Source organism: Cavia porcellus, unplaced genomic scaffold (assembly GCF_034190915.1).
Source record: "Cavia porcellus strain 051 isolate PalLab524CR breed Dunkin Hartley unplaced genomic scaffold, mCavPor4.1 scaffold_10, whole genome shotgun sequence".
Taxonomy (NCBI): Eukaryota; Metazoa; Chordata; class Mammalia; order Rodentia; family Caviidae; genus Cavia; species Cavia porcellus.
The window spans coordinates 54,008,572-54,034,988 of record NW_026947493.1 but is presented as its reverse complement, the minus strand read 5'-3'; the positions used below and the strand labels follow the sequence as shown (position 1 = coordinate 54,034,988).

At 32.6% G+C, this 26,417-nt stretch overlaps 1 protein-coding gene across 1 annotated transcript in view; it reads right to left on the bottom strand.

The window, feature by feature from the left end:
• Pkia (cAMP-dependent protein kinase inhibitor alpha) overlaps nucleotides 1–26,417 on the bottom strand; it is an 86,101-nt gene that overhangs the window by 16,007 nt on the left and 43,677 nt on the right. The window contains exon 2 of the mRNA XM_003480048.5: nucleotides 16,637–16,755. The gene's annotated coding sequence lies outside the window, so the exon portion shown is untranslated. The remainder of the gene's footprint in view (nucleotides 1–16,636; nucleotides 16,756–26,417) is intronic.

Genomic DNA, 26,417 nt, shown 5'->3' with positions numbered 1-26,417 from the left:
TAGCAATTTCTTTTTCTATGCTCCTTAAACTTCATTTATATCTTTCACCATGGGAAGTCTTGCTAAACAACTTCATAGGCGAAGATCAGGGTCATCCAGCATAGATTTCTTCTATGCTTTTTTCTTTATCCACACTTAAAAATTTACCCACTCATTATTAAAGAGTTTTTGCCCAGCATTATGCCTGATTAGAATTCTTGATTCTCGTTTCTCCATTATTCCTTCAATTCTCCCTCCTACTTCAGGGCTCTCCTTTTATCTATCTACTTCAGTGGGAATAATATTGCTTACATTGTCCATGTTACAAAATCTTTCATCTTTTAATTCTATTTTCTTTGAGATGCGCAATCTGCTTTCATGCACTCCTAAACTTTTAGGAAAAGATGTAGATAGTAATCTAATTTCTTGCTCCTTTGGCAATACATATCTATCTTTTTACTGCAATTGTTTTCTCAAAGAAAAATCATTCCATATAAGTTACCAAATTCAGTAGTGTTTTCACAGTAGTCCACCATATCAAATTGTATGTAACATTTTAAAATGTCATTCCTTTCTTTTTAAATGTTCTTCCATGGGTTACCATAGTTACTGCATTCTTTTGGTTTCCCTCTAATCTTGTTCTTTCTTATTCTTCTACTTTACCTCTTAAAGGTTTATTATTCTCTTTTTTGCTCTTTGTATTCTGTGTTTCAATCTTATTTTCCCTAGCAGTTTTAACTGCATCTGTATATGGATGACACACAAATCTGTAGTTTTGGAGACTGATTTTTTTTCTGAAGCTTTGAATTATAAATTTTACTGTTTGTTTGACTTTCCACCATGAATAGGCATAACATCTCAAATTTAGTAAATTTAAATTGACTCTAAAACAATTAAAATAATTAATTGATTCCAGTTCTGCATTCCTACCCTCACCACTAAAATATTTATTGCCCTCAATATTTTCATTTATATTGTCACTATTTTCTTGTATATTTATATGTGAGATTTATATTATCACATATTTCTTGTTATAGCCTAACTGTAACCATGCACCTCCATCTTGTTCTGTATGCGCTGCCCCAATAAGGTTAAGTTTCTATTTCATGTAAAAGTTTAAGTTTCAGCTTCTTGTAAATCCCCCAAAATCCCCCTTCCGCATGTTATTGCAAAATGTGCTGTTCCAAGATAATGTTTAACCGCAGGGTGGGAGTAATGGAATGCACCAAGCATTCCAGATGTTATCAGAACTAAGTCAACAGCTTTGAGGTTTTTTAGCTTTAAATACTCCACCCCTAGTTGGTAAGGTGTGCAGTCTCTGGATGGATCCTGAAGGGGCTGCGTCTCCAGGCCTGCCCTAAAATAAAGCCTTTGCTCCTAAATTTTCTTGCTTCCTTGGGTTTTATTCCAGGGTCCAAGCTATCTCATTCTATGTTAGAAATCTTAGATTTGTCTTTGGTTACTCAGTCTCATTTATAATCATTTCTCAAACTTCATTGTTTGATTCTGTCCATGGAATGTCTATTAAAAATACTTAATTTCTTTCTTTCTTTGGCTATTACCTTTAACCAACCCTGTGACCACTGCAATTTAGGCTGTTCAACATTTATTTAAATGTAGCCTTTTTCAGCATACTTTTATTAAAAGAATTAACTTGTTGAATCAAATAGTACTAAAAAACTTTATTGGCTCTTAGGAATCCACAAAAAATAGTTCAGAACTTTTACATAGCTCTTTTGAGTTTCATGCCAATCTATTTTATATTATCTTTCTACAATCTATGTGCTATACATACTAATGTCCAATCATGACACTCACAATTTTCCTGGTTGTTACTCATTCATATTCCCATGCTGTTTTCTCTTAACTTAAAACACTGTTCTTTCCAATCAATGATAAAAAAATCCTGATTTTTCCAACCAACTTGTAAGTCACACACCCTTTTATATCTCTAAGAAGAATAGCATCATTATTAGTGCTTATTGAACTCTGTAGTAAGCGAGAATTATTTTCAGTTGATCTTTTCTCTGTGTTTCATTTTCCTTGAGATACAATACTTTGATTTCTGAGTCTCTCATGATTTTTGACAGAGCATTTTTGTTGTTTTTTCATCCAAATTTGTTTCTCATCTGAAGATTGTCATTGGTTAAATAATTGTTTTCAAGGTCATAAATTAATTCTTTTTCTTTCTTCTTATTTAGTTATTTTAGTAAACAGTAAAATATTTTAGTATGCTTAGTAAAATACCTCATCAGTTTAAGTAGGTAAACTGTATTCACTCTGTAGAATATTTTTTCTTCATTATATCCCCAATTTCAACAAGAACTTAAAAAAATAAATAACAGGCAAAGAAAGCATTTTAGAGTTAGGGAGAAAAGGGGGAGGTAAAAAGAATTAAGACATGTTATGTATCTATGCCAGCTCCCCAGATTAATGTCATTATGTATTACAAAGCTGTACAAATAAAAATTTAAAAAGGAATTATTAAAAATCTAGCCTATTTTCACTTTATGGAGGGCTATCTCTTTTCACTTTACTGAGGGCTACCTCTTTTTAGGTTTACACACTCACATACATATTACTAAAGCTCAAAGGAATGTATAGAACAATATGCTCTGCCCACGTTACTGTTTTTTACATATTTTTAAAATACTTCCAAGAGTTTATAAATTATTTATCATATACTCTTAATACATCTGCTGAGACAGTCAATTAGTTGTATAAATACTTCTGGTCAGGAAGTGACAAGTAATATTATTTGCACATTACAAATGAAGAAACTAAAGCCGAAAGAAGTTGAGTTGAACAGTGTCTTACACTGTCATTGGTATCAGACTGAAGATCTGGACTTATATACATGAAAATCACAAAATAATAAGAGCCTGAGGCTGGTGGTGGAATTTTTACATATACTTGCTAAAGCCATTGTCTCATCATCTCCTTCAGTGGTTCTGTATGAAACCCACTAGGGAAGATAATTTTAATATATCTTTATTATATAGGGAATATAATTTTAGGGAATAAAATTATAGAGAATATAATTTTAATATATTTTAATATATATAAAGATATATATATATACTTCCACGACCAGTTAATCATTTTTCTGCATTTGTTTTAGGACACATTAAGCTTACTTCATTTTGTATTGATAAGGGCTAGGAGGTTAGCTCAGTGACCTAAGTGCCTGCTTGGCAAGCGCAAGGTCATGAATTTGATCCCTGGTATCAAAAAAAAGACATTTTTTAATTTTGTGTTGACAGTTTACTATCAGTATTCCTTTTTAAATATGTAAATAGTAATACAGAACATATTATCATATGATTCACACATATGAATTAGTGCCACCATCTCTTCCTGGCCTTTTATATTTGTTCATAAACACTTTCTTTTCCAACTCCCATATACCTGTTCTACTCATCTTGGTGATGGTCCTTGTATTCAGGTATCTCATTGGTAGAGTTGTTGAGTCTTTTGAAAGTAAAAAAACCTCCCTAGAGACTATGAGTTTGAAAAGGATATACAAAATGTTTGATACCTGAGAAAATGTTTTCTAATTATAAAAAAATAAAATTGAGATAAAATATTTTAATTTATACTTTCAACACCAGTATTAGTAAGATTCACATAGTGGAATGCCAATCAGCTCTTTGATTAATTACATTTAAATTATATTGGATATATAATTTGGACCATTTTTGATATATAGTGTAGAGCTTCCAAAGTATATTTGTTTATGATAAAGGAAGCCTTAAAACTTGCTCTGCTCAAGCCGGGCGTGGTGGCTCATGCCTGTAATCCCAGCACCCGGGAGGCTGAGGTGGATCGTTGTGAGTTCGAGGCCAGCCTGTGCTACAAAGTGAGCTCAAGGTCAGCCTGAACTGCATAGCGAGACCCTGTCTCAAAAAGACAAAAAAAAAAAAAAAAAAAAAAAACTTGCTCTGCTCACAGTGAATTAGAAATGATTTCATTGGCAGTCTGAAGCAAAGATAGTAGGCCCGAATGGACCATGAGAGCAGGTTTACTTTGGAGAGAACTATCTAACATCGGAAAGCTAGGAATTAGAGACTTTTTGAGTGGGAAGCATGAAGATAGGGGTTTTTAGGATGAGAATCTTGGATTGCTCCTAGATTTCTAACTTGCATAAATGAGGAGAAACGATTATTTGGTGAATGTAAAAGGAACAGTGACATGAAAACTGTAAAATTGGTGCTTGAAGATATCATAATGTGACATTTAAAGTCAATGGTCTTCTTCCTTCCTGAATGAGTGAAAATGCATTAATTAAAAATGCATTTCAGACACATGGTAGAAAGTATTTTCTGTGTGATATCTAAATATCTATTCCAATGAAATAGTGCTTGAACACTCCCAATATGCCTCTTTTGAACTAAAAACAGTTGCTATAACTATGTCTCAACATTTAAAAAATATATATAATCATTGCTAGTTCATACACTTTATTACTATAAATGTATAAATGTCACTGCTCAGAATTATAATTAATGCTTTTCACATTGATTAAATACACTCAGCTTTTATTAAACTTTTATTAATTGTTACTTATTAATATAACTTTCAATATTCTTTTTCTCTGATATTGCTATATATTATTTCAAGAATATTCCATACATTTGCTTTAATTGAATTATTTTAAGCCAATAGGATAGATTCAGAGAGAAGAGGGAATATTGAATAGCAGCACTGAAAAATGAACACATTTCAATGTAATTAAGAAAGTATTTTTTCAATAAGAAATGTTATAAGATGATATTAAGAAGATATTATATATAATGGGTACATAGTCAAGACACTTTAAAATGTTGTGGTCCATGGAAAAATATTTTAAAATATGAATAAGATACATTTCATAAAGAACATAAATAATATTTACTTTATTCATGATATGAAGTTTCTGGAAAATCATGATATTTTCTAGACTATCAAAATCACTTGAGTGTCAAAATTAAGCATCTTTTTTCTTTTTTTGTCTTTTAAGGTACTGGAGATTAAAACTAGATACTTCACTGTAAATACATCCCCAAAATTTGTTGATGTTGTTGTTTTGGTTTGGTTTTTGTATTGAGGTTTTTTTTAATGGCGAAAGAGTCTTCATGTTTTACCAGGTTGCCCAAGTTGTACTCTACCTTGTGATCCTCCTGCCTCAGTCTCCCAGAATACTGGATTATAGACATGTACTATGACACCTGGCTAATACTAAGCATATTTACTATTGAATCTATTATTAGTACTGAAAATTAGTTATAATTTTATTCCACTACCATAAACATTCGGGAAACTATTTAAAATACTAATTATTGAATTTAACAAGATCCAAGTGATCTGAGTTCATTAAATCCAATGAGTTGAGAAGTCAAAAGTTTTCAAAATGAAGATATTTTCTTGATATTACTTGAGAGTAGACTATTTTTCAGAAAAGATTTTATGCAGACTGCAAAGTACAAAAAACTTTTTAAAATTCTTTAATTCATTACCTTGTGGAATAAATTAGAATATTTTGATACTTTCCTAACTAAAAAAGTTTTATTTTAGCATTAAGAATTAGTAATGCCTGCATCCAATTCCAATAATGTTTTGTGTCTACCAGATTTAGTCCAAAGATAATTAGAAGGCCTGGTGCTCAGCGTATCTTCTTGGCTTTCATTGTTTCATATGAAACCATACTGACTGCTTTAATTCTTATCAACTTTTAATATTTTTAGAACACAACTGAAGACTTTACAACCACGTAGAATGAGTACTTATCAAATGACTCAGAACAAAATGGATTTCAAATATCACATCACAGCCATATTTATACTTCTAACTGCTAAAAGAGAGGTGTTCAAAAGTTCAAACTGCTTGCACATATAAATCACTTAAGGTGACTTTAAATTTACCAGCAGCTGACTTCACTTATCAAATCTGACAAAATTTTATAGCTAGTGTGCACACACACAGACATACACACAAAAACGTACTCACAATCCCCAATGCTTTTAAAAAGTGTAGACAGGGTAAATCATATAACTTTTGAGATTAAATATAATTTTTTAGATTATAGTTTGAACAAATGGAAAAAAGTTGAAGACACACTTCTTTATTAAAAAAATTTTCAGAGCTTTTAAATAACATGCACTGCTAAAATACAAAAATCTTGTTGCTTTGTTTATTTACTCCATAGTTTAAGACAATATAAACAATGGAAGTTACTCTCAATTTAAGTTATTAGATCTATCTAAATATTAGATCTATCTAAATATTAGATCTATCTATAGTTATTAGATCTATCTAAATAGGCTTAGCTTGCATTTTTTAAAAATTATACTTGTTTGTTCTACCCTGTCTCTATTGTTGAAACATGCTGTTTCTACTCCTTACCTTATCTTAGATTCTTATCAACTTTACCATATATTTGTGTACTTATTGTTTGTATAATGGCTTAACAGTAAAACACTATAAAGCAGGCAGTTGAAGAAAGAAATAAAATTATTCTCAAATATTTTAAGATAGAAATAGTATTTCAAAGTGAAATTTAAAAAGTGGTTATAGCTCATATTTGCAAGTAATGTTATCTTACTAAGAGGCAAGAGGAAATGTGATATTGAGGGAAATGAAAATGAGCAATTTTGCAATCTATTTTATGCCACATTCAGTGAATTTGGAAAACAGAGGTTTGAGTGTTCTAATTGTTATCTGACATTTGAATAAAATATTTAATTTCATTGGGTTTCAGTTTTCATACTGCCAGAATGTGAGTTCCCACAGTAACAAAATACTTCAAATATTTTCTAGATCTAATTCTCTGACATTAATGTCTATGTGCCTTTTATAAATGCCGAGTTTTCCCAAAAAATAGGATTCTTCTCAAAGCCTTTGGAGAAAGGGAAAGCTATATTTAGAAAGTCCATTGAGCCCCTGGGGTGTTCTGATGTCTTACTGCTATTTATAAACAGGTGTAGGCTAGTAGAAAAACAATTTTGTTTCAAATATAACAGCCTGGGCTTAAGGGAGTTAAGTTATTATATTAAGTATTGATTTAATTAATTGTTGAATGCAAGATTTTTTAAATTCACTTACTGATTGTGCCATTGTTACATTGCTTGATATGGAACATGATTTCAAATATTACATTCCTACTTAAACATACAGTTGTCATCTTGTTGGTTTATCATAGATCTCTTATGAAATATTATAGACCACAACTGTTTAGATTCTTAAGTGTATTCTTTATGACATTTTCTCTTAAATTTCATGCCATTGTCCTACAATATGAATGCAGAGAGAAATTTATAAATTCTTCAATAACTTGTTTTCAGTCTTGTGGATCTTACTGATTTTATTTTAATACCAATTTCACAGACACATGAAAGAACAAAATATCATTATGAAAAAACCCCTACAATCTCAAATTGAAGAAAGGAGATTGCCCGAAGGTGTTAGTGAGAGAGGATAGTACTAGTAGATTAGAAGCTGAATACCTGTTATAGCTTGTGTCTAGCTGTCCCCCACAAGGCCTCATATACTTTTAGATGAGACTTTTTTGGAGGTGAATCTTCAGTTTGTGACTGATTCATAGTTCAATGCTAGGATTAAAGGTGCTGGGATTAAGGGTTAGTGACTGAGGGTTGGTGATTACTGAATCAGTCCATTGATTGGATTCATACCACTCTCATTTCAAAAGTCTGGATAAGATAAAAGAGGGAGAAAGAGGCTTGTTTTTCTCTGTTTGCTTTAATTGCTTTTGCTGTCCTCTGCCATGATGAACTGTGCCACCTTACCTTGGAGTCAGTCAGTTATGCACTGAAACCTCTACAAACTTTAAGCTAAATAAACTTTTCCGCCTTTAACCTTGGCGTTGGGTATTTTGTCTCAGCAGTGAGAGAAAAGTAGCTAAGATACCATGATTATTAGTAGACTTTAAACCATACTAGTTGCCTGTAGGATTACCTGATTCAGGGATTTGTTGTTGTATGTACCTGTTTTAAAGAATATTAAAGTAACAGAATAGTTGACAGTAAAAAGTTTTTTCCCAAATGACTAGAGAGTAAGTAGCCAAAACTATGCATTGTCAATCCCAAATATTTTAGTACTTTTTATGAACATTCTTCCAACTAAAACCATGAAAATTAGAAAATTTACACTGACTGCAGTGCTATTCTATCCCCAGATTCCTTTTGAGTTTTGTCAATTATCCTAATAATGTCCATTATGTTGAAAGAATTAGTCTACAATCATTTACTTTGTCTATTTACTTTCTTTAACATGGAAAATTTTCTTGGGCTTTTTATACATTTCATGACATTGAAATTTTTAAAGATTACAGATCATTTGCTTTTGTAGAATTTTGTGTTTATGATTAGATCTGTCATGCTTTATTTTTTCTTTTGTATCCATTAAAATTTTGGAAAATTTTCAATATTTGTACTTTACTGGAATATCAATTTTACCCATTTCATTGAGAGTGTCACCTGTCTTTTCCACTGTAAAGCTACTTGTTTCCCTTTCATCATTAATAAGGTTTGTAAGGTACTTTATGATTATGTAAACATCAAACATAAGCTTATATTACACAAAATTTATCTAGTAGAAATTTGTTCAATGTAGCTTGTATGTTTTTGTATATTTCTCATTGCTGTTTAATACCTTAAATATTTTTAGAACAAAAGTCTACCTTAGGGACATTTTAGTATTTCCTCCTCCAGCTCTGGAATCAGCCATTTCTTCAAAGAGCTCTGGTGTCTCTAATAGGAGACCTGTATTTAGAAATCTAGGATTTCTAGGATGCAGCCTGTGCTCATGTTCATTCCTACTGAGGAGTAGCTGTCTCTTGTCCTTTATTAGCGCTAGGTGATTCATATACATATGTACACATTTATACACACATATAGAAACAAATGCATATGTATTAATATTCTTATATACAAATATATTTTACATGTTTCTTAATTATGGGCAGAGAAACATGAGTTTATTATTAAAATATCTCCTTTCATACAATACAAGAGTTCATTCTAATATCTGTCTTTCTCATACTTTAAATCCTCACACAGAGAGAAACATGAGTTACTATAATCTTCAATATCCTTACTTACTGAGTTAGTAAATATTTAAACAAATTCTTGCTGCTGGTATCCTCTCATTCCATGCAACATTTTTTCCCCATAGGTTATGACTATTTGTATTGAGTAGTTTCTGTAGCAACTTCCCCATGTAGATGCTCTTGTCATTCCAAGAAGATTTCTGCGTCTTCTATTAGGCTGCTCTGTGCATGTCTTCCTTGTGCTTTTCTCTAGCTATGCATCCATTGCCAAGCCATTATGATCCCTTGGATTGTTTACCCTTCCCGTGCTGAGCTGACCATCTATAGTGGTTTTTGGACAATGTTAGTTAGTGGGCATAAAGAAGGAAGAGGATGAGGAAAGGGGGATTATAAAGAGATAATCAATTTTTTTTTCTAAATGTACTTGAAGTGGTTCTTTAGGAATTTGTAAAGATATTATGAGGTTATTAGCTAAAGAACTAGAATAAATATTTTTATATATCTATAGTTTTATTTCTATACTCGATCTATAAATTTATTTATACTTTTACTCATTTACATAAAATTTTGTAGTAAAAATGCAACATTTTGGTACTTAAGGTTTATAATACCTAAAAAATTTAATATCAATATAATACCATTTGAGCTGTCAATACTATATATATATTTACTAATTCTTAGCCAGGAGCACTTAGGAGAGTTTCTATGTTGATTCTCATGGGATTTTCTTGTACTTTGTCACTGTGTTATACAGTTATCTTGTCTCTGGGACACAATACCTGACTCTCAGAATTTAAAGGAGAAAAGATTTAGTTCTGTTCAGGCTTGAGGGACTCAATTTATAATCAGCTGGATCCAAACCAAAAACACCATGGCATGCTGAAACGGTGCAGTAGAACATAGCCACTTAGTTAATAAGTACAGAAAGCAGAGCAGAAGAAGACAGCAAGAACAGAAAGGATGAAGGACCAAACATAACATTAAAGCTATGCTTCATAATTCACCTAAACACTTAGAATGTGTTCCATCAATCTTCAGGGTAAATTACAAAGCAAATCATGTTGAAACTTCACCCTTACCACTACATACCATACTTTTCAACTTTCTACCGCAACACATCTCCTGAAACCATATTTAATCTCCAAATAAAGATAACAAGAACTTCATAATTATGCCTAGCAAAATACAGCTATCCCACATACAACCAGAAATGTAATAATCTGTTTCTCAACAGTTCCAGCATTTTTCAGAAGTCCAAGTCCAAATGTCTTCTGAAACTAATGACAGACTTTTAGCTTGTAAACCTATCTAAAAATAAAAACAAGTTATGTAATTCCAAGGCACAATAGCATAGCGTAAACATTCCCATTTGAAAACACAGGAATGAGTATCAAAAATAGATGAAAAGAAGACCGAAATGTAGCTTGGCAAACATTTAGTCTCCTAGGACCATATCTGGCATACAGGCACACACTGGTAAAATGTGAGTTGCAAAGCGCTTGTGCACTTCCACAATTTTGTCAACTGCAGCCCACAAGTCCTTTCTTTTGTACTGGCTCCGCTCATTTCCTGCAGCTTTCCTCAGCTGACTTTCCACATTGCTGCCATGTCTGACTTCCCGAGTTCTTTGCTGTACCTTTGGCTTCATTCCCATAGCTTCCTGCCCTACCCTCTCAGGAGTACCTTGCCTGGCCTCCCTGACTTTCCTTTGAAATGCAGGTGGAAACCTCATTGACCACAGACCTCTTCCATTTTTACGAGCTAGTAAAATCAGCACCACATGTACAATGTCAAGGTCTGATATGAGAGGAAGGAATAACCAGGCCCTCTTAGACAATGCCCTGGCCTCTAATTGCCTGGATAACTGAGCATGGTAAAGTGAATTTTGGGAAGCCAATTCCCAAAGAAATTCTTCTTGCACAGGGGTCCCAGGAACTCTCTTCTGAAATGGGAGGTTTATATTTTTGTACCCTTGAGTGTGCAATGGGTGGATCTTTCTAATTCATGAGATATTCTTAAGCTATCTTTCTTATTGTCCCTGCTCAAAGTATTTTTTTTTTCCTTTTAATGATGCTAATCTCTTCACTGCCACACCTCCTTTGACCCAGTCTAACACGCGGTTCTTTCTGGGCCAAAATTTAACTTTTCAATTTTTTTCTACTTTATTTTTGCTTACTAAAAGAAATCAGCAATACCTGCTGCCATAACCTGAATGTTAGACTGTCTTAGTATTTTCTCTGCCAAATCAATTACTACATAACTCTTATTTTTCTACTCCAGGCAAATTCTCTGTCAAGATATAACTCATATGACCTCTACTCCAACTGCTAGTAGAGTCCTTGTTCCTATCTGGAACCTGCCAAGCCATTCCTCATATTCCTACTGACATCCTGAGCTTCTTTCCTCTGATTAGAATAGCCAGAAAGCTCTATATACTGTATCCTAAGGCTTGCTTAGCCCACAGCTTCAAAACTTCCTAGATTGCTCCCACATTGCTACCATTTCCTAAGATTTCTACATTCAAGGTAGAACTGCTATCATCACCACAGTGACCTCACTTCTGTGGTAGCAATTTCCTGTATTAGTAAGCTATCATAGAAAGGTTTAATTTCACTTAGGGTTTTGGGGATTCGTCCATGATCTGCTTGTTTCAAGGTAGAGACATTATGGCTTGGTAGAAGGCCTTGGCAAAACAAAGCTGCATACAGTGTGTGTGAAACTGAGTGGGGGATGACTGCCACAGTAGAATGGGTGAGGGATTAAACAGATCCCAATAACATGCCTCTATGACCCACCGAGACACACCTGGAATTGTGCTCTACAGATCCCCAGGGTAGATCCCAAAGCTAGTTAAATTGAAGCTTCACCCTGACTGTCACAGGGACTTTGGATTGTGCCATCTGTTGATGTTCAGTTTCATACCTTTGGTGATCTGTACCAGTTCATATCAGGCCCCTTCCTTGTATGGGAGCAAATACATCTACAGAGAGTTGGTGTCTCCTGGGACAATACATAAGCCATTTGCTGTAGAATCATCTAAGATACTTGTTAGAAGGCAGGTTCCTGAGCCTGCATGATTTCCTGTTCAGAATCTCTGTGGATGCTAATGCATGTCTGGAAGTCCCCTATACTGATTTTGATCAATTAAATATTGAAACTGTGGTATAATTCATGTATTTACAGTGCTTGGACAGTCAAAATTTAAAACATATTGATATCACCTGTTTTAGTTCTATGAATTCACATTTGTTGATTAATAAATTTATGAATTGCAAGATGTATCAACCATTTACAAAGTGGAATGTAGCTTATTTTATATAAAATGTCTTCTACAAATATCTTCGCAAAATTAAATGGAATATATGCTTAGATCTTACTTAGAGGAACCTTGCAGATCCTCCAGGTTTTAGAAAAAAGCAATTGCAAATGTCCTAATACTTCAAAAATCCATTGGAGTAGAAAATCCTGCAAGTAAATAGGTGAGGGGACCAGAGCAGTAGTAAATGAGTTTGGAAAGTAAAGCTGGAGAATCATCAAATGAGGCCATATGGACATCAGAAAACAGTTTGATTTTTATTCTGAATAGTAAGGAGCAAGGTTTTGAGCAATGGTACTATTTCTTTCAAAAGATGATTATTGTAGCTCTTGTATTGGTTATAGATTACACTATAAGGATTAGGATAAAAAAAGAGGGAGGAGATCATGTAAGAGATTGTCTATTACATTAAATGAGACAAAAAGTGATAGAGTTGCATGAAGATAATGAGATATAAATGGGTACAAGATAGATTTTGAAATACAGCTAATAAGTATTTCTGATAGACTACACAGAGGATCTGTGAGAAGTGAGAGTTAACAGATAAAACAGGCCTTTAGCTTCCACAACTGAATGATTTATAAAGCTGGGAAAAACTAAGTTTTCTTTATTAAATTTAAAATGCTAAGTGGAAATTCTAATGGAAAATGGGAATATGGATGAGTGGTCAAATTGAAAAGAATGAATTTGAAAGTCTTAAACATCTGACTTTTAAATTAATTGGACTGCAATAAATTCATAAATAGCGAATGGATATAAAGGATTGGAAGGGTAAGAACAAATTTTAGGGTACTGTAACACTAGTCATTGAGGGCTGGAGATTTCAGTAACAAATCGGAAGGAATGTTATAAGAGAAAGTAAGAAAACTAGAAGAATATGGTGCTTTGAAAGTAAATGAAATATAGCATTAATGGTGGATATTATTAAAACTCCTTTTCCAAAATTTCTTGTATGAATACTATCAAAACTTGATATTCTAAAAAATATCTTTAGCAAACAAAAGAATAATTTTCTGTCATGAGTGACTGACTGCAGTATCATGAGTAATGAAAAGTTGCAAAGAGGGAATCAAGATTTTAGATAAAGTATTATTTTACATGTTACAAAAATTCATTTAAGAAATAAGTATACAGTGTTTAAATGTAATATTTTTGTCTTTGTGTCAACTCCAACTACAGCATACTATAAGTGAAGATGGTTACAGTTTAATATCAAATTTAGAGGAACAGAGGAAATTGCTTGTTTAAAATAGATTTTAAGAAAATATTTTAAGAAAGATATTTTAGAATAGATTTTAAAAAGAAAGTTTGAAACTTCCCATATTTTAAGCAGAATTTTATAAATGATTGTTACAAATTTTAGAGTCATAATGAAGCTTAGTTGTAAAATTACTTACTTGAATACAAAATCAATTTTGCAGGTAAAGCCTAAGATGCTAGTTTTCTGGATACACAGTATTTCATTTCCTTTTTTTTTTTTTTCAACTTTACTAGGTATTGTTTTTTGAATAGTCTCATTTTATATTTTTAGTCATGTAACTTCTTATAACTATTATGTTGAAAATCATAAATGTATTGTCACCAGCTATAGTACAATGCTCAAAACTGAGATGATTTTAGCCTCAGTCTTTAAAAAAATATTTATCTGTGAAGGTAATTTGCCTAACCATCCTATAGCTCAGTAACCTCTGATAATTGAAACAACAACCCAAGACATTGTCAGTAGCTGTAAAATTTTTACATAAAGAGTATATGTATTTAACACAAGTATGTACTATACATATAACATCATATATATGGTGTTTTTAAGACAAATACTCAAAAAGAATTTAATTTAACTTCCTGTGTGAACCTGAGCTAGTCACTTTGCGTCTCTGAACCTCAGAGTTATAAAATGATAGATCACTTTTAAACACTAACCATTTTATGATGCCACAATTTTATGATTATAGAAAACTGTACAGTTTTATGAAAAAATAAACAATGTTAAATAAAACCTTATGTTGTTGTTATAGTCTTTATTATAGCAAATTTCCAAATATTTTGTGCAAAATTCTCAAAGCCTTGTCAATGTACTCCTTCCTGTGAGTGCACAGTGTAGTGTATTACATTTCAAGTAATTATAGAATATAAACATTCTTTATTCCTTTTCGTCAAACATAAATTCATCTTTTTATTCTCTACCTCTCTATTCCCTCCCTTTCTCCCTGCATCCTTACTCTAATATCTTACTGTAACACAAAGCTTTAAACATATTTCAATATTTTGTAAGGTAACTGAAAGAAATGATTTATCAGAAATATGTTAAATGTTTTAAAAACACTAAGTAATTAAAATTAGGCTATATAGAGATCAAGAAGATTAAATTACATGAAGAATTTGTAGTAACATAGCATAATATGTTGTGCTTTATATCTAGATATCTCCCAAAAGTCTCATGTGCTCATACATAGGGCCTTTCAGTGGTGGTTGGATCTAGGTTGTGTGGGTGTGGCTCAGGAAAGTGTCACAACTGTGTCAGTCCAATGAGTATACATAATGTATAGTTCTGGATGTGGCTGAATGGATTTACTAAAAGCAGCATTGGTTTTGCAGTAACTGAATTTTTGTGCTAAATTTTGCCTTTCTTTCTCTAAAGAAAGGTTTTTTTCATTCCTTGGGACTGAGAAGATAGCAATAGCTCTTCACAGAGAAATGGCCATTGCAGTACTACCTGTAGAAAATGCACGAATCAGAATTTTAACAGATAGTGACCGTGAAATTGTCCTTAACTTTATCATTATATAAATGCCTGAAAAATATATTTTGCAAATAGTATGTTTTAGAAGCTTATCAAAGGGGTTTTATACCTACTGTCCATCATTTAGTGGTCTTGTGTTTTTCTTTAAAGAGTTTTATGTAAAAACTATTAAAAGTCTAAAAACCATACAGATTGTTTAGATTACATACTTTTGTAGTATGAGATCTGGGCTTTCATATCATACTTATGTCATAGGCTTTAGAAAATATGGAATCTGGGCTAGACTTATAATTATTCTTTGAGTCATGAGGATCACATTTATTCAATAGATATTATCCTTGTATTTGATGTGTCACTTATGGTGCTGACTCCAGAGACTACAGAGGTCAGCACACAAGACAATAAAACGATAGATACATTTTTTACTACATTAACTTGTTCTTCTTTTATTCATCCACCTGTCATTCAGTGTGCATTGTTTTGGGTACTGACTCGAAGTCAAGTACTGTGCTAACCACTGAGCCCTGTACATAGCTATAAATAAGAAAACTGTTTCCGGGTTGGGATTCTGATGCTGTGTTTTGTTTCTTGTCATAAAATGGGAAGGTCCTCTGCCCTAAGTTTTAATCTGAAATTGCAGATGGAAAGAAAATTGTTGAGTGGAATCCTGATATGCATAGGTAAATAAAAACAGAGCATCTTTTTCATAGCTCATTATCCTCCCCTCTAGCTCCCTGTGGGCATTTATTTTGTGCCCAATCCAAGACTAGATGAGCCCCATAAGAACCAAGGTAATTTACTCACATTGTTGACTAGGACTATTCCTATATACTTAATTTTGATAAACAACCAAAAGGGCAAGGAGGCAAACTATGAAAATGAATTGTGTTAGGAGAAAATATCGAGAGTTAATCTGCTGCTCCACACTCCTAACCTCCTGAGATTAAACCACAGGCACAGGGATCACTAAGTGTACTTAGTAACAATGAACTAAAAATGGAAAAAAACACATCATGTTGTTATTGTATTCTTTTTCCTCCAAGGTACTCTGTGATAAACAACACCACCTCCAAGGGAATTGTGAGCAGTTTCTTTCTGTGGTGAGTTAGCTACTACTCTGTTTTCAAATGGCTTTCCACTTATCAGCATACTTAATTTGGGTGATTAAACACAGAGTTTGCCAAAAAATGTATACACACCTCAGGAAAAGAAAAATAGTAGGATATTTTTTCAATAGAGGGTATTACCCTCACATGGAGAACCCTGGAGGGTGCTGTATTATCACAGAATACTCAGTACACTTAAAGAAATTAAAAATGCATTTGCAGCAATCTCAATCACCAAAGTCACCCAAGCATCGCTTACCATACTAATAAATGTCTAGAAGCTAACAGCTACAACTTTGAACACCTCCAGTAGTTTTAGAGGCCAAAGCTAACTTGTATTAATGTCATGATTTTTCAGTAAATCATACTTATATGTACTTATATATTTTTCTTTTCCTGATGTGTCTATATATTTTTTGGTGGACTCTCTATGTGCAATTCAGTGTTCCTACCTCATTGGAAACCTTCTTGTTCTTAATTCATTGATTTTCTTTTTTCTTGGAGATATGCTTCAGAATTTTTTTAGAAATTGCTTCTTTGGAGGAAATCAGGTCTTGTCAGAGTCAGACAACTGCAATGAAGACAGCAAGGAAAAGTGAAATTATCTGTATATATAGAATTCATTTATTTACAGTTTTAAGTAAATGTCCAAGCACACTTCTTCTAAACCATATAACAACTAAACAGAAATTAATAATATATAAACTTTAATAGAAATCAAACACATTATAACAAGAGTACAGGTTGTATTTTAGGGCTCTGAGCCAAGTAAGAACTTCCTAAAAGGCTGGTTATTCCTAAAAAGCTAATTTATAAAGTGAGGGCAAAAAAAGTCAAGTTTTCTGCCTTTTCCTTTAAAATTTACTTTCCTTCTTCAGGATTCACCTATACTTATTTTCATCAGTCTTCACTTAGATCTCCAGAAAATTATTTGAGCAAATCTAATTATTCATAAAATATGCATCTGAACTTACTGAAGGATATTTCAGAAACCATTTATGTCTTTTTGAGCTTTATCAAATAGAAAACTGTGTGTGTGTGTGTGTGTCTGTGTGCACATGTATGTGTGTTTAGCTCTTTTTGTGATAGGCTGGTGAAGAAAGAATACATTTGTTGACTTCTAGTCAGTGATTTGGAAGATGGATATTAGAGTAAAAGGAAGCAAATGACGCAATAAAATTCTGAGGTCGTGATTCCAAAATAATAATAGCAGTTTCCTCAGTGACTAAAGAAACAATCTTCTCTAATTATAGTCACACCTGTTACAGACCATCTGCTCATAAATTCTGTACCATCATTACTGGAAAAAAAGTGATACTGTCTCTTCTTCCTTCTTCCCGTAGTCCATTCTCTATAAATTCTCTTTTTAAGGTCATGCTATTTTCCATCTGTTCCAAAACACTAGAAACTAAAAGGAACGTCATATACTGAGCCATCTCTTGTCACCTGCACTACTGATTCTCCTGTAAGGAGTGTCTGACTGTGAGGGGGCTAGAAATGGCTTGTGATTGGCTTAAATTGAGCTCATGCCAAAAACAGAACTTGAGAAAAGAATTTGCATGCCATCTGTTTATCTGGGAGTTAGTACTAGGAAACTCAGGAATCAAATGGAAATTGAGAATAGAGGCATGGAATGAAGCAAGCAAACATGTCTTTCTGAACAGGTTATTCCTGTGGCTAACTGCTAGTCCTTCAGCAGAGTTCAGTGAGACTCTACAGAACATGCCTCAGAGCTGTGAAAAAGTGGATGTGCTTGAATCTCAAATCACTTCTGAAACTGGTTGAAACTGTATCCAGATATCCTGGGCATTTTGGCCTCCTCCATGGCAGATAATTGTGAGTGCATCATGAGTCTATCTATCAGTATAGACTGAAATGATGAGTGTTGGGAAAAAATAAATGAGGGTGCTAACAGCACCTGATTCAGTGAAAGTGATTGACTTTTAACTTCAAATGGATAATCTTAAATTTCTGGGTTATTTTCCTTTGAGGTATTTAAGCGCTGATGATGGGTCAGTAACCTTTACTCTACTAAATCATGTGTAGAATCCTGGCAAACTGTCTTTATGTTTGATAGAAACCTAATAAATCAAGGGAAACAAGGCTGGAGATTTAGCGCAGTAAGGTTGTGAGTTCAATCCCTGCTACCAAAAATAAAAATAAAAAATAAAGGGAAACAATTACAAATTTATATTGATTATTCTTTCAACATAAATCTTTTGAATTTCTTATGTGTATTAGGTTATAAACTAAATACCACCATTAGAATCATTATTTTAAATCAATATGGGAAGTCACAAGTAGAACTTTAATTCATTTTACCTCATTAATTTACTACAAGTCAGTAATAAGTGAGGAATATTTATTGGTCTTCCTGTAGAATGCAATACTGAACTTGGACATGTACTAGAAAGAGGTTAGTTTTTGAAGTAAAAAGGAGAGAAATTTACAGTGTCAAGAAAAGGCACAGTTATGCATAGAACAAAGAGTGCCATACATAATGGCATGAAGAGTGCTTCCAGGGTTGTAAAAACCAAAGACAATGGAGGAGTTGATGTGTACCAGCTAAGGAATGAATGGTTCATATGTGTATGGTAAAAACATGAGAAATAATCCAAAGGAGGGAGATACCCGTTGATTGTGGTTTTGTTTTTTTTTTTTTTTTTTGTCTTTTTCGTTTTCATCGGTACCAGGGATCGAACTCAGGACTGCCTGCTTGAAAGTCAGGCGCTTATGCCGCTGAGCTAAATCCCCAGCCCCTAGTTGATTGTGTTTTTAACTGGAAAGCTGGAGTTTGAAAAGTTGATTTCCATAATATGATCCACGTGAAGTAAAAGATTTTTTGTTGCTGTTTTAGAAAGATTACTTTGGAAATATATTGGAGAATAGCAGTTGGCTGAGAGGCAACACTTCATAGTGAAAGAAGAAAACAAAACCAACAAGAGCAAAAACAGGGAACAGCAACAGGCCCCTTTTCTTCCCCTCCTATGCAGGCCACCTGTTCTAGGGCGGGTGTAGCATTCCTCTTATATTGGCTGAGGATGTTTACCAAGTGAGGACCTTGGTTCCCTGCTGAGTCTATTAGTTAAGCGTCTAAACCTCTCAAGTTGACACAATGAATCACTACCTCAACATCCTAAAGTGTGAACACCTACCCTATAACCTAGTATGTCCTCTACACTCTACTATGTAGAATTGCTAAGTCACTTAGTTAAAATTGTAACTTCTCAAACTGATACAATAAATCAACCATTACAGCTGGTTTGGAGTATAATGAGAAATGTGTAATTGTATTCTAAACATTATGAGTATTATATAATTCTGAATCCACCTTTATCTTATTATTTGTTTAGCTAAGAAGTTCCTCTATTTTGAGATATAGAGTAAATGCTAGCTGGGCAGGAATGTGCAGCCTTCCATTTGGCTCCAATGATAACCACTGCAGCAAAAGTGGGACATTAATTCACATTTTTTAGTGCAAACAGGTGAAAGAGAAGTTTAAAACTCAACTTTGGCCTTGCTATCACCTTCCTAAAGACAGTGGGACCTCTCATAAAATCTTGTTGCCTTTAATGGGAAATGGTCCTGATCCTCCTAATCACTGTCTGATACCACAGGAATGGGAAATGAAGTTTCACTTATATTATTTGTCTAGTCCATCCTGCAGATACAGATGAGTTCCAGAATCATTTTCCATTGGGTTTCACTGGCACTTAATATGGGGGACAAGTGGAGCGTGTACTATTTTCAACTTAGAACATATTTTTACGGATGTTAAGTACAGATAGAAGCTAAACTCTTGATTGGCCTCCGGCATGATTGTGTGTGAAGAGGCCAGTATTAACTAACCCTGGTTTTCACCACTTCCTTAAGTGTTCTTCCTGATTGTGTGAGAAGAGGGAGCGCTGTCAGGGTCTTAGGTGTGGAAGGATCCTAGAGAAAAGGGGTTATTTTGTATTATCAGAACAAAAGTATGAAGGTATGCTTATGTTAAAAAGTGCTTTTGTTTATAAATTTAAGTTTGATGATGTATATCATGCCCTCTAGAAATTATCATGCTATATGTTATGACTTCCCAATAGCTAAAAATATTAATTTCATTTTCATGCTTTCAAAAGTTAAATGATTTGTTTTGGATAAAATGTACAGATAAGTAAGGGAACAAGATTAGAATGATCTATGTAGTAATGGGTTATAATTGGGGATATAATTATAAATTCATGTTTAGATTAATATAGATACATATAAAATTCATGCTTAGATTAATATAGATACATATAGATACATATAATCATACATATAAATATTTATGCCTTTATGTCCATACAAGGTCAATTCCTCAGTCAGTTTTGAAGATCTAATAGCAGTGACACTCTAGGATCAATGAGAAGACTTTGAATCGAGATGTTAGTGTCTAATTACTATTTTCCAATGAAAAGAAGTACAGGTTCCTGGAGAAATGGCCAATCCTAGAAACTGGACTGGAAATATAAAATATAAACTAAGACATTTTATAATGTAGGATATTAAAGAAGTTTTAAAAAATAAAATAAACCAGTACTGATGTCACATCAAAACAGCACAGACATCAACTGCAAGTCTGCAGTGGTCAAACTGGACCAAGTTAACAAAACTGATTATATCCAAAAGTATAAAATAAAAGTCTATCAGTTATGATATGAGTAAATTATTAGATTAAAAATAGTAAATGAGGGAAATAGACATATTTTCAGAGTAGAAGAATTCCAAAGAGTCCCTGTAGCTCTTCCACTTTAGGAGGGGGACATAACTCCCCACTCCTTAGTTGTGGCCTAAGTATAAAAGGTATGTTTCCAATGAATATAGTATGATTAGGAGGAAAAAAAGGACAACTACAGTGAAGAAACCTGACGGCCCGTACTTCAGGTGAGTTATCAACTTCAACATGAGCAGTTATATCATGTTGATAGCTTTTAACGTTGGTGTGATGTGACAAAATGGCCCTTCATGTCTGTAGCCCTCATAAAGCATATGACCCCATCTTATGGGTAAAGCATCAAAAAAGGTACACAAGTGGGTCAACTTGCAAAACACCTCATCATTATGATGTAAATTTATCAAGATTTTCAAAGATGAGGAAGCCTGAGAAAGCATTTTAAGCCTAAGGAGACCACGAATATAGAAAGAGTCCTAGAAAACACACACACACACACACACACACACACACACACACCCAGCATTACATAAAGCTAAGGCAATACAACTAAAATATGGAGTTTAATGACCATGTATCAGTATTTGTGCATTAATTGTTTAAAAATGTAGTTGGCTAAATTGTTAATGAAGAAAAATGGGTAAGAATATATAGGCAATCTCTGTTATATCACCTCAGTTTTTCTTAAATGTTTCAAGAATTAAGTATTAAAAGGTCAAGCATTTTCTTATTTTATGATTTATATATCTATATTCTCTAATAAAAATGTAAGTTTGCTTTACCTCAATAACATTGTTTTGGAAGAGAAAAGTAAATGTAAAACATTGGTGCCTCTAATAAGCAATAATTCTTAATATCAGTTTTCTGGAAGAAGTTACTGAATAAATAAATTGTCTTTAAATGCTGACTTTCTCTTCTGACTTCAGCTTTTATTTGATTCACGTATGTTGTGGCCATGATTCCATTTTGGCAGTCAGAGATTATCATAAATACTGATTATAGGCTATGTTTAATGACGAGATATTAATGTTTGCTTCTATAATAATCTTGGTTAATGTATTTTATATTTTCAAAATTACATATTATCATATCAGTCTGTAAAGGATTCACTTTGTAAATTTTCTGTGCATCTTTTCCCTAGAATAAACCTCAAAAGAAAGTGCCACCATAAAATAGTATGATCATGAATTTGAATTTGAATTGGAGGCTCACTTTGTTGGCATTCATGACTGCCAATGATACTAACATATGTGTTACTTTTACAGATCCTTTCTATGTCAAAAATCTGATCACCATTGTGCAAATCTTTAACATAAAAGGTGGTCCATACCATCTATATAATACTTGTATAGATTTAAGAAACATTTTATTGAGAGGTACTGTAGCATATAGAAAAGAGCATTTCTTTATCTATTTTATTACTTGTAATCAGTCACTCACCTTCTGTTTATCAGCCAATAAGTGTAATTCAATGTTCTATCTTTAATATGTCTAATTTCAAAATTTTTATGGGAGCAAACATGAAAATCATTAGAGAATTTTGCATTTGACTTTTAGAAATAATTAATATAAAGTATTCAGTACACTTTTCTTTCATAATTTTGAAAGCAGAACAGTTCTTCCTGGGCTATCCTATGGAAACAAGTCATATTTGTTCAACCTTGCTAAAAATAGCACTGAAATAATTTGTTCATGTACTTATTTATTTACTTGCTTTAATGCATATAAATATTTATTGAGTACCCACTTTGAGCAAACAAAAAGACAGGAAATCTGACTTGCATTGGAAAGTGATGAGCTTAATTAAGCTGATGTTGATAATAGTGTTATTCAGTTTATGAAAAATTATAATTCCTTATGGGAGTCATAGACTTAGGAAACACTAGGACATAAATAATACTAAAAAAGTAATAAAATTAGCTATGTATTAAGTGCCTGTTTTATACCTTCTTCTGTAAAAGAAACTATTTGTATTACGGCACACAATCATCAAAACAATCGTAATGATTAATTTGTGCTTTACAAATGCCAATAATAAGTCTAAGAGATATTATATCACTTGCCTAAGGAAACATGGACTGGAAATCACAGAACTAGAATTAGCTAGAACCTTGGACTTTACACTAGCAGTTTATGCCATTAATTAAAATAAATGACTATGTATTTCTGTGTGTGTGTGTGTGTGTGTGTGTGTGTGTGTGTGTGTAGAGAAAGACAGAAACAGAGACAGAAAGTTTAATAGATAATTTCTGAGAAATGCAAGAATACTGCCAAGTATCCATTAACCAATAATCAATCAGGAACTCCTATTTATATAAATAATGGTTCAACATTTGTCTGTATATTAAGAATTTCTCAGTAAAAGTCTTGTAGAAATTGAGTCTAAATTTTATACTTACATAGATAATAAAAGTCCAAACAATAATTCAATAACTAGACAGTTCTTAACATATTGAGTATGTTCATGTCGGCATAGCTCCATAATATGACTAATAGGAGATTTAAGAAATTGGAAGATATCATCTATAGACTTAACTGTTATGATTTCTGTAAAGGGAAAAGTAAATGAATAAATATGAGAACAGGAGAAAAGAATGGCTAGCAATTATCGGTAGTAGTGTGTTTAATCTCTACTCGAGGGAAAATATAGCCAAAGAAAGGGGAGGGAAGAAGAGAAAGAAGGAGGGAGGAGGAGGGAGAGAGAGCGAGAGAGAGAGAGAGAGAGAGAGAGAGAGAGAGAGAGAGAGAGAGAGAGAGAGAGAGAGAGAGAGAGAGAGGGAGAGAGAGGAGAAAAAGGGGAGGAGAGGAAAAAAATGAAAGAAAGAAAAAGAGTAAACTTTCAAATTTTAGAATGATTTTTAAAATACCTAGGAGAGTTTATAGTTTTTTCCACATACAACCTGAAAGTTGTAATTATCAAGTATATCAAACCTCTGATACTAGACTTGTTTAATTATTGAAAAGTATGAGATGGGACATGACATAGTAATTGGAAAGTCCTTAAAAAGTAGGTAGGAAAACCTCCTTTGACACTCCTCTTAGTAAAACTCTTATGAGTCATATTAGCAAATATTTTGAAAGAGAGAAAAACTGTTAGCATTAAGGAGCTTTAAATATGTTATTTTAGTTTAATTTTTAATAAATATATATTTACATAATTGTCACTAGACAATTTTGAAATCAGCTTTCTTTGCATTATTTTGTTTTGCTGCATACAGTTGTAATCATAATTTTAACATCTGTCCTATCAACTGAAGAATGGATAAAAAAGATGTGATTTTTTAATGTAATGGAATATCACTCAGCCATAAAGAATAATAAACTCAATCCTTTTTAAAGTAATTGGGTGCAACTAGAAACCATACTGATAAGTGAGATTAATCAGGCCTGCATGTATACACTGTATTATCTCCCTAGTGTAAAAAACTGAAACAGTTAAATAAGACCCAAAGTTACAATATACACAGTAAAAGGGAAAGAAACTGTTCAAAGGGAAATTATATTGTTTGATTAATCTTGCATGCCTGTATCTGATAGCCTGAGAAATTACTGTGAAGATAACAATATGCAATATAACAACCATTGTTAAATTCTTATCCTCTTGTTTTGAAATTATATATTACCATTGTTTTTGTTGTTGTGGTCATTTTGCTTTTGTTTTTTTGTTTGCTTCTTGATTTTTTGTTTTTTCCTCTTTAAAAAAATTAACATCTGTGTAACTTGCTACTAAGTAGATATAATTTGCTTTAGTAAGTCATTTTACTAATGTTGAAAAATATGTTTCTCATTTTTGTTGTAAATACTCACAGGATAAGTACCTTTATTTACATAATAATTTTCTATATAAATATTTATTAGGCAGGTTTCTAAGAATTCAGGATAATATGTAAAAGTAATGTATATTTTTTAAAAATCTTACTAGAAGTTGCTAAATTACTTTGTAAGTGATCAAACCAAATTAGATTGTAAAACACTTTGACAATATAAGGTATTATTATTTTTAATTTGATAAATTAATAAAGAAAATTTTAATTTGATAAATTAACAAAGAACCAAATCAGTCAGTAACTACTGATGTTGATCATTAGACACACCCCGCATACACAGATACACACATGCACAGAACACTAGTTGTATTTTCTTTTAAGTAACTGTCTTCTTTAGTCTCTTCTGCCCCTGTTTGTAACACATCCTAACTGGCGAAAAAAATATGTGACAGGAAAATTGGTAGTTCAATAAATTGATGATTACCTATCTAAATCAAAATAGAGCTTTCAAAACAGGAAATGTTACTCTGATTTACCAATGAACTCTTTCTCATTCCCATTAAAGATTTTATTTATTTATTTATTTACAAACTTGCCTTTACTCTCCTCAAATCTCAAATTTCCCTCTGGCTTCTCTATTTTTCTCTCAATTAATGAATGCTTCGGATCTCATTAAGAAAACAGAAGCTAGTAAATGACCCACTGCAAAATCCATAACCTATTAGTATCTGCCCTGCTCTTTGAATTTACCCCTTTATTGTACATTAAAGTTAAAAAGGTCATTTGCATTGCACACAGCATGTTTTCCATTTTCTCCCATCAAGGTTTTCACAACTCTACATCTTCAAATCACCTACTTGTAATGAATTATTCTCACCAAATTTCAAGCTTACTCTAGCTTAATAACTTCTACTTAAAATATTAAAAAAGTATTCACACAGCATGAAGTCTCCCCTTCTTTCTTATATTTCACATTTTTTAGATTTACAGTTGAGCTTCTTAAAATCATCATCTTCAAATTTTTCCACTTGCTCACTTCCCCTTTACTGTACAATGTACTCTTTCCACCTGGCTGCCCCATTCCAACCCCTTTGCTCTGAAATCATTTATGTATGAAGCTCACCAGTTATGGCCACAGACAATGCAACTTGTTTTGTCTTCATATTTCTAATTTCTTTAATTTTTCAAAAACAAAATAAAAGGAAGTACCAAACAGAAATGTTTTTATGCTTCTATATTTGTTAATACTTTTGACTCATTTTAAAATTACTTTACTAGTTTTATTTGCCTTCAGTGGAATATACAAACATAGGAAGGACTATTTGCAACATGCAGTTCTTAGTAATTCTGTAGCAAGAGTCATCACCACTTTAATTTTTATTGGGCACCAGACACTATTCTAAGAGCTTTGTACATGTTAATATGTTTATCCTCCATTACAAATCAGTAAGTCTTATTATTATTCCTGTACAACACATGAAAGAACAGAGATACTAAGAGGTTACCTCTAATTTACCCAGGGTCACATGACCAATAATTGGCGATTCCTCTTGCTGAGTTAATGCTGGATTTTTAGAATAGGTAAATTAAATAATGACTCACGGGTTGCCCTTAAAGCAAATAAAATTTAGTTAATTACAGTTTATGAATAAAAGCACCAAAGAAAAACACACTGGAACATCTCATATTGAATGTGAATTACTAAGTCATATGTTAGCAATTTCATCTTTATTGAATGAACATGTTTTGTCATATTCTGTTCTTTGAAAGAGA